At 36.1% G+C, this 6,687-nt stretch overlaps 1 pseudogene; it reads right to left on the reverse strand.

The window, feature by feature from the left end:
• Positions 1–1,375: 1,375 nt before the first annotated feature.
• Positions 1,376–5,173, reverse strand: LOC107062722 (uncharacterized; annotated as a pseudogene).
• Positions 5,174–6,687: the final 1,514 nt, after the last annotated feature.

Genomic DNA, 6,687 nt, shown 5'->3' on the forward strand with positions numbered 1-6,687 from the left:
CAGTGGCGCCAAAATTTGATACGCTCAAATTACACCTCCTTACATAAGTATAAGCGATCGTTATCAAGTAAAGAACCCAACTTGTAGGTTGGGGTCGATCCCACGAGGAAACTGGTTTAGACTTAACTTTAACTTACACCTATATTCGTTTAGTCAAAGTACTTCCAGAAACAAGTAATAAAAATGGGGGATTTTTGAAACAAATTGAAGAATTCAGTAAGTAATTAGTAAACAAAAGTCAATTTTTGTTGTTATCAAGATGAGAAAATTAACTAGGGTATACGTGTTCACCACAAGCTCATAACTCAGTAATCCTAGTAATAGCAATCCTTTCCTAGTGTATTACATGTAAAGTGATAAGTTAGGTATCTCTAAATCCTTGGTCCGACATCTAGAGAATTTCACCCCGCACCTTGGTCCGGCTACGTGTGTATAATTTACTAATCCTTACCTTTACATCATACTAGACATCATAATCGATGTTGGCTTAGTTATTACTTCACACCAATTGACACTAGACCTATTAGATAGTATCACACTAAATCTATGTTGATAATTATTTTCTTGTTGATTACCTCCTTGGTCCGGCAAGTTCTAACGCGTGCACTCGTTAAAAAGACTTTTGAGCGAAAGAATTATCAATGCATGCAAAACACTATTCAAGAATTGCTTATTTACTATTCATACTTTGTTAATCGCTCATGGATCCCACAACCCTAGTTGTGGAGTTTAGTTAACCATAATCATATGAACACAATTCATTGTTTTAGATGAAAGAATTATGAACTTACGTAAGAAGAATAATAAACCCAGAAATTCACTTTGAATTGCAACACACCAAGATTCAAAACGAACTTAGGAAATTAATATTTGCTAAAGTTGCAAGTTTTATTCCCAAGTCACAAAGTAGAACAAAAGTAATAAAGTCTAACCCCTAAAAACGAGGTTTACATGCCCTATTTATAGAAAACAAGTCCTAAATTAAAAGGGAAACAAATTAAGGAAAGTGTGTTTAGGCACGCGTTTTCATTCCACGAGACTGACTCACGAACCTTTAATGGATCTACGGTCCGTGAGTCCCTTCCATCAGCCAGGACTTAGAAAATATTTCAGCCTCCAAAAATCAACTTCTCTGAAGCAAACGACGGACTTGCAGTACGGAACCGTAGATCGATCTACGATCCGTCAATCCCCTTCCGTAGCTCCACACTTATAATCTTCAAAAATCAAGTATTGGAACCCTCGCAGTATCAATCTACGGATCAACAGTACGGTCCGTAGATCAATCTACGGACCGTCAATGGCCACCGTTGTTCCACACTTGGTCAGATTTCGCTGATTTGCCTTCCATGCCTTGCCTGCTGATCTACGGCCATCACCTACGGAGCATCAATGGACCTACGATCCGTAGATCACCTCCGTAGATGCCCTTTTCTGCAGTTCTTTCAGCTGTCCCTTTACTTTTGCGCCTGAACATCTTTCCTGCAAAATATGATAAAAACACATAAAAACCAATACAAAAAGGCCCTAGACACACACAACTTGTAAGTGAAATGTATTAGAAATACCGTAAACTCACGGTATATCAAGGTCCTGTTCCGACATCCCTCTTTGTTTTAAAGGCTCCATAGGCAGTTAGGAGTTCAGTTGTCTTTAATTATTATTTCATATGTTAAGACTTGAGTTGTCATTTTGGCTAAGTTGAATGTTTGACCTTTAAACGTTCTAAGTCATTTTATTAAATAGTTGAGTAGAAGTGCATTTGACAATTGTAATAATGCTTAGAGTCTTCCGCTGAGTAACACTACAAAAAAAACTGTGTTTACCGACGGGCAAAATCCGTCACTATCCATTGAAAATCCGTCACTAAACATGATTAGTGACGAATTAGCAACGGATTATTGATTGTTGCTATTACGCTCGTTAATAAGCTCTTAGTGACGAAAATATGAGTTCCGTCACTAGTTTAGCAACGTCATAGTGACGAAATATTTCCGTCGCCACTAGTTAGCAATGGACATAGTCATCATTATATTTATACAATTTTGTTGCTAATTTCATAATTCTAGGACGAAAAAATGAGTTCTGTCACATGTTTAGCGACGTAATAGTGATGAAATATTTTCGTCGCCATTGTTAGTTACGGACATAGTCGTCATTATATTTATATAGTTTTGTTGCTAATTTCATAATTCATTTCGTCATTTTGGATAAATTTGTGACAAAATTTCCGTTGCAACATATTCTGTCTCAACATATTAGGCCTTCGATAATCCGTCGCTAATCCGTCGCCAACATTCTTTACATAGAAACGACCAAATAGTCGCTAAATTTGTTGCTACATACATTTGGTTAAAATATCTAAAGAAAACTATCAAGTACTCTTAAATGAACCTACATTCATCAAAATGTTACTACACAATTCGTAGTTTCCAAAAAACATGACAATATCAAAAACTAAAGTTGCGGGAGACTAAGGGATACGATCGTCACTTGAAATTGAGGGATCAACCTCATCCACATTAGTAGTAGGAGACACTATGGGTGTCACAAGTGATGGGTTGCCAGAGGGATTAGTAATCGTTGCTTGCACCTGCTCAACAATAATAGGAATAAGATGACTAGTAAGTGTAGGCATCATTTGCTTTACAAACTCATCCATTTTTGTTGTCGATGTTGATTGAGAAAATGGAGGTGGTAATGATGATGAGCCACAATGATTCTGCCCATAGTAATTTTGTGCTTCAAATCCAAGACCATATATTCTTTTTTGTTTTCTCCTCTCGCAGCTTGGTAATATGCTTTACATTGATCAATATCAGTTTGAGACACAATTTTTTCCCGTAATATTTCTTCATATTTTTCCTATAGTAAGTAGAGGAAATGAGAAAGCATTAAAGATAGGGAACAAAACAAATTTTGAAGGAAAATGCAGAAAGATGCATAAGCTTTTAAGCTTAAATGCAGTGTACATTTTTCAACCATATGATAAAAAACAAGACAAGAGGTCTCAAGACCCCCCAAAAGACACACACAAAACAGGACAAGAGGTCTCAAGACCCCCCAAAACACATACACAAAAACATTTTACATATGATAAAAAAAATCAAGGAATCAAGTTACAGGGAACTACTCTTATGATGCACAATCCTCAAATTTCTCATTTGGGATTCAGGACAACCCAATGGTGTCTACTCCAACTCCCATTCAAATTGAACTGCGAAAGGAACCTGCAAGCACTCACACTATGGTCGAAAGAACCCAGCCTACTCGACATGATAATCGAAAGCTGTAAAACGGTAAGATCGAAGAACAACAAATTCAAGACAATAAGAAGAAATCAGGTAAGCCCCTTCCTAACAATAACTATGATGATGCTTACACTAACAGTGAAGTTCATTTACACAATGGTGTAAATGAACCAATTAGCAAGAATATTACTCCTTTGCAACATGCACATAAACATGCCCATGGGGAGATTGTGATTTTATCTGGTAACATAAAATTCTCAGTTGACAAATACTAGAACCCAGCATCAAATGGACAAGAACATCCCAGGGAAATCAAAATCACCAACAACCTCTTCAAAATAATACCAAGAAGGACTTTTTGTTGAATCCATTTTCCTTTAACAGAAAGTTAACTCAATCCCTGAACCAGCTTCCTATACGATTATTCAATCATATGTTGCTCGTCTAAGGCACAATAAGTCCAAAAATGATATTCCTATTGAGTTTACTATCCCTGTTAACACCACTAAACAGGGATTGCCAGTAGTGGTATTTGAGAAAGATGATTACATGGTCAAGATGGCAGCCAAATGTAAGTTTACTCTTGTTGGATAATGACTTACACCTGAATTACACTAAAATTGCACCAAAAAAAGCCTCAAGCAACACCTAAATTACCCTGAAGCAGCATCAGATTCACTCTAAAACAGGACTGAAATTGCACCAAAAACAAATGCACTAGAGTCACACTAAAACAACACTAGAATCGCACTAAAACAACACTAAAATTGCAGCAGAAAAGCATTAAAACAACACCTGCATTATATCAAAAAAGCAGCAACAAATACACTCTAAATCACGACTAGAATTGCACATAAAACAACTGCACTAGAGTCACACTAAAACAACACTAGAATCGCACTAAAACAACACTAAAATTGCAGCGGAAAAGCATTAAAACAACACCTGCATTATATAAAAAAAGTAGTAACAAATACGCTCTAAAACACGACTAGAATTGCATAAAAAACAACTACACTAGAGTCATTCTAAAACAGAAGTAGGCTCGCACTAAAACAACACTAAAATTACAGCGAACAAGCATCAAAACAACACCTGGATTATACAAAAACAACAGCAACTAATATGATTTTGAACCTATGAGACCTGACATTTAAATTTTTAGATAGGCTTTAAAGTTTGACTTACATAGACAATTCGAGAACGTTCACCAACAAATGATTTTCCATCATGACCATGTGTGTGAACGTGCAAATGTAACTCACTTGGTGTTGGATCTCTACCTTTTTCAATAACCTATAAAAAAGAAACCACTTAATTATTAGATATAATCATATTAAGTGCATATTTTGTGTTCAGATACAAACATATACCAGACAAGAAGATGTTAGTTAAAGAGTTCGTAAAATATATACTCACAGGTTTCTTGCGATATTCTCCAATTGAGATAGAGCTGCCCGTGTGAGTCCCAACAGCAACTTCACGGCCATCACGATGATTCTTTGCATTTATTTCTGCCTTCTTAATACACTCATCACTTCCCCAAAGTTGCATCCATCTTTCCCACACATGTTCAGGTGCAAAACCTGGCCTAATTCCTCCCCCTTTTATTTTAGAAATGAAATTCCTGTATTTTACTCTTCACTTCATTTTCACTAATGAAAACATCCCAATACATTTTTTTCTGAAATAAATTTTGAAAGTAATACATTAACGTCCTGTCTATAAATGTGAATACACTTACTAAACTCACTAACGATGAAAAGCTATACCTTGAATTTTCCAAAATAAGCAGTTCTTACATCATTTGAGACACCTTTCCAATTGATTCCATTAGGATCAACTTCACTTTTGAAAGACTTGGATATGAAATTAGAGCATGGTTTAGATGGTTCCAACCCGTGTAAAGTCGAAGAGGTCATTAGGAGGGTTATCATAAATAAAAAATAATATTAGTATCTGACATTATATTTATCAGTGCTAACAGAATGAATAATCATATTACTGATAAGCTAGCAGTAAAATAGGCAAAAAAATAAGCTAGCAGTTATAAACTGATTTTCAGATCGCACATGATCTGGAAATTTTTTACTTGGAATTCTGCCCAGTAGTTCTGCAAATTTTTGACTTGAAAAATCTGCAAATTTGACAGATGCATCACCTGAGAATCTTGCGCAGCAGTTCTAATGTTCAGAAGATTAATAAGCTAGGCACCTAGCAGATGCATCACCTAACTAAGAATAAAATTTTAAGGGTGCGTTCATGGATGTACTAAGGGCAGATGGTATTACAATGAATAAGTAACAACAACTAGCCTGCAACTTGAAGTGTATATAAAGAGTATTCTAGGCAGCAAGACAATCAATGACAAAGGCTACATGCTACAACCCTGAATATTCAATGAAATTCACACCAATCTCTTTCATAGTTTCTTACTATCGTAAAGAAAGATCAGTTCATTCTAACAGAAGCAACACATAATAAACATTTGTTGTTCAAATAGATTGAGTTCATAAACATTCCAACAGAAGCAACACAAAATAATTCTCAGCACGTCACTACGACTCTTGACAAAAATCCTAAATGTACACCTATAGATTGAGTTTAAAATTTTCATTTACAGTAGGTAAACTGAAGTTGCTGCAAATGTCGTCTGTAGTGTGCATTTTTAGCTTCTAGCTTGAAAGCTTAACCAATTCCTTCAAAAGCAGTATGGTCCATGTAAAGCCAAATAGAATACAAATACACTTTAAAAATAGGTACAAATACACTTCAAAAATAGGCTGCCGCAACTAAAGGGTGGAGAAATGACATGATATTAGAAACAATATTTCTTTGTTAGAAAATTAGGGAAGAAGCCTAAGTAGAAAGACAAGGGTAAGTAGAAACAAGTTAGAATAAAAGCAAAAGAATGGACTAACCCTGCATGAGTTATAAAGACAAGGGTCCGTGTATGGCTATTACATGTTGGGCTACCCTGAGGAGACAGACCCTGACCTATTACATTACTCTAATTTGGTGTAGCAGCAACTGTGTTGGTATGATCTATTGGGTTACTGTGAGAAGACATACCCTGACCTATTACGTTACTCTGATTTGGTGTAGCAGCAACTGTGTTGGTATGATCTATTGGGTTACTGTGAGAAGACATACCCTGACCTATTACGTTACTCTGATTTGGTGTAGCAGCAACTGTGTTGGTATGATCTATTGGGTTACTGTGAGAAGACATACCCTGACCTATTACGTTACTCTGATTTGGTGTAGCAGCAACTGTGTTGGTATGATCTGATGGGTTGTTCTGAGTAGACAGACCCTGACCTATTAGGTTATTCTGATTTTGTGTAGCTGGAGGTGCCTCAGAGATGGTTGTACTGATACTTTGAGTTGACGTTACAATGTATGGGGTACCACCTTGTTGAGGAGAAACTATAGT

The sequence above is a fragment of the Solanum tuberosum genome, unplaced genomic scaffold (assembly GCF_000226075.1).
Source record: "Solanum tuberosum cultivar DM 1-3 516 R44 unplaced genomic scaffold, SolTub_3.0 scf00261, whole genome shotgun sequence".
In the NCBI taxonomy this organism is placed as follows: Eukaryota; Viridiplantae; Streptophyta; class Magnoliopsida; order Solanales; family Solanaceae; genus Solanum; species Solanum tuberosum.